Source organism: Solanum tuberosum, unplaced genomic scaffold (assembly GCF_000226075.1).
Source record: "Solanum tuberosum cultivar DM 1-3 516 R44 unplaced genomic scaffold, SolTub_3.0 scf00227, whole genome shotgun sequence".
NCBI lineage: Eukaryota > Viridiplantae > Streptophyta > Magnoliopsida > Solanales > Solanaceae > Solanum > Solanum tuberosum.
Genome location: NW_006239150.1, coordinates 40,405 through 44,232, shown reverse-complemented (window position 1 = coordinate 44,232; position 3,828 = coordinate 40,405).

The following is a 3,828-nucleotide window of genomic DNA, read 5'->3' as shown; positions in this document are numbered from 1 at the left end:
TAGCAAATCATTCATCAATTCACACTTATATTTTCCTCTGACGATTTTAATCACATACATACATCAATATTATTTATATCATTTTAGAACATTAATACTCTTTAATTAACCTACATATTTTATTCATTAAAAAAAGACTAATTACCTACGAATAGTCACAACATTATCTACCTTCATGTTTCTTCAGTCATAATTGACAACCATTCAATCCTTATAAATTCTTGGGGATCTCTTTTCTGTGACAATTTGAGATCATTTAAAATTTTCATAAATGATTCATCCCCAGTACATTGATATGTTTTGCCGAAGTTCTTAGCATTGGAATTTTGCTACTGAGTTTCTATTAAAGAAAGAAAGAAGAGAACAAAGAAATATGCAATTATCATTGAACTTTTCTTAATACAAAAATCTTCTATATATAGTGTTCGAGAATTTTCATTTATTTTGTCTTTTTAATAGTTTCTTTTGTGTTTTCATTCGAGCGAGAATTTAAATACACACATTGTGGATTATTTTTTCTAATAAAATAAATAGATAAAGATGTGGAGAGACAGTAATAATAAGCAAATAAAAAAAGGCACATGATTGGGGTAAGATATTTCTTCTTTATAATTCCATTTCTTATTCTTTTAGCCTCAAATGAAGTAGTTTCTTCCTAATTTTGCTAAAACATCAGGCATCAACGTTGTCCATTGAATTAGTAGTTTCGATGTTAAGTCTATCATTTCAAAAATAGATTTCACTTATACTTATAATATGATAATAATTATTTTAAATAGATATGTAAGTAAAAATGAATGGAAAAAGTAAAGTGTTGGTGGCAAGAGATTTCAATCAAATGAAACACTAGGGTTAATATTGCATAAACATATATTTTCGCCTTCCTTCTTCATTTTCTATGAATTGATCCACATATTTTTACTTTTCACAAAGATAAGGCAGAAACTTACTGAAATCACCATAGGTGATGTTATTCATATATTAAAATTAAATTATTCTACTAAAGTATATATAACCATATAAATTGCTCTTTAATTGTTGTCGCAAATAAGCAAATCAATCGTGAACGAGGAAATTTCCTATTTGTTCATAGGAGTTAGACTAATATTTTTTTACTCCCACGTATTGTGAAAACCAGCTTAAACCTAATATGAATCAATACCATTAGCAGTAAATAGTAATTAACTATCAATTTTCTTAGAACTGCTTAAAAAATTAGCAGATAAAAAGGGAAGATTAAGGAAATAACTATATTTAGCCGCTAATGTTTAAAAACTATAGTTAATAAAAACCTATTCATACTCATTATTGCTGCTCTGTAACAGTTGACACTAATCCTGAACTTTCTTGTAATGGTTGAACTTCAAACTTACCTTATTTTATTTGTGTCTCATATCTGTTGATGCATCTTCAGAGCTAGGTGGGCTCACATTGTGGCATCGATCTCTTATTCACGCCTGACCTGTCACTTTTGCCAATCTATCGACTTTGAGTTTTGCCCTATATAGATAGTCCCTTATTTTTTTTTTGGGTACTCAAATAATTGTGACAGAAAAATGGAAAACATTTCAATTCTTGGACGAGAGCAAATGAGAAGTCCTCCGACATTTCTTGACGTGACACATGTCCCTTCGCCTTTTATGCTTTGAGCACTTGTCTTCCTGTGATTGGTAAAAAAGCATGGCCCACTATCAAGGCAAGACTGATGCTTCTTTTCCAAAATCTATATAAGTTCTTCCATTTTTTATTTACTTCCATCACACCTTCTCTTTAGAATTTTTTCCTGTCATTCTTCCGACTTTCAAGTTTTGCTGGAGTTTCATCAAAGATTACCACCTTCTTAACGACCCTTCGACTGAATTTATCCAGAATCTACGACATAATTACAGCTTAATAGGGGAGAGGGGAGGACAAAGTCTACAATAGCAATTTAAAGGCACAAACCACAATTTGAGGACGAGGATCATTGTTGGAGAATGAAGATGTTCGGTGAATCCTTTTACAAATGACCCTTAATATTTTACAAATGATTCGATTTTAGATTTTTATCCTATAATATTAACCCTCTTAAGTTTTTATTTTATATTAAATCATCACCTTGGTTGTGTGCCATAGGTGTATGGGGTTAAGCTACCATGTCCCTTAAGTTTAAAACCATTACCTTGGTCGACAGTATCCAGCCGACAAGCGACCAATGATACATGTCCTGCACTAACTCTTTTGCCATCAGGTCCTCCTCAAGTCAATCCCTCTCCCAGGATTTGATCCCTAAGAGGTATGTGAGTTCCATAGTGTTGGGTTTGTTCATCCACACGGCAATCATGATTTACATATTCAAATTTGTCCATAAAGATTGAAAGATTTAAGTTCTTGATGAGTGTTCTTGAAGTTTTGCTTTCGTTCTTGAATTAGGATGTGTTTGATGAGTTCTTGAGATAAATTCTTTGAATTTGAGGGTTGTTTTTTAGTATATTCTTGTGTACTTATGTTGGGTATTTGAATCTAAGTGAATTGGGAAGAAATCATTTGATTCTAGGCGAATTAGGGCCAAAAATCAAAGAAGAAAATTCATCGGAGAGTTCTGGAAGGGGCTGGGGCAGCGGGCCCGAGATGCACCAGGTGGGGGCTGGGGCGGCGCCTCAGCAGTGCACCAATATCATGTCTCTGAATTTTAGGGGCTGGCGCCTCGCGCCAGCAATGCGCCAGGATCGCCTGCCCCCACTCATTTTCCATCGGTTGTCCCGTCTGAGTCCTTTTGCAGTGTATCTTCACTCCCATTTGATTCTAACTACTCTAAACTACTTCTAAACATCTAGAAATCATTAATATCATGAATCATAACCTTTAATTCATAATTCAAATTCAAGGTAGAGTTAAGAGTTAAGTCTTGAGAGTTCTTTCGAACATTTTGAGAAAGTCCCTTTGATTTTTTTTGAGGAATCTTCTACACTTTCAAATAACTTGTTTCAAGAATTGGGCAAGTGAGTATGAGAATGAGGAGAAGGTATTCATGAGTCTACATTATCATCATGAGATCCTTTGAGTAGAGTTCAAGAAAGTCTTTGAGTTCAATGTGAATACCTTGTGATCAACTATCGATTTGAGCTAAGTTTTGAGGAAGTAAGTATGAGAATGAGAAGATTCGTATACATGAGATCCATATTGTTATGCAGACCCTAGAGTCGAGTCGTTTATGCCCATAAATTCCGCATGGACTTCATAAATTGAGCATCTTTGAGAGGAGTAGTATCTTCAAGTTCTAAGTCTTTAGTATTGAATTCCTTACCCTTTAGAGATTATATTCCTAATCATGGGACTATTACATGTTACCCATGAAGTCCTTGAGTTGAGTTGTTCATTCCCATAATTCCGCATAAACCTTATGAGTTGAGCATTCTTGAGATGAGTAGTATCATGAAGTTCTTGAGTTGAGTTGCTCATGCCCATAATTTTGCATTAACCCTCTAAGTTGAACATTCTTGAAATAAGTAGTCTCACTGAAGTTCTTGAGTTCTGAGTTGTTGAGTTTCGAGTATTGAGTTCTATGTATAGTTATTGAAAACCTTGAATTTGAGTTGTTCACGTCCATAATTCGGCATGAACCCTATTTTGAGAAGTCTTTTACAATTTTTTCTAAACTTGTTTTAAGACTTGAACAACTGAGTTTGAGAAAGAGTAGAGTTGATTTCATTTTCTTTAAAATGATTTATGGGAACTAAGTATTCCCAAGAGTAAATTTTTCCATATTTAAGATGAGAGGAAACACCGATTTCCATAAGAGTTTTGAGCAGTTTTGAGTACCATCTCTTTTCAGAGAAAGATTTTTGA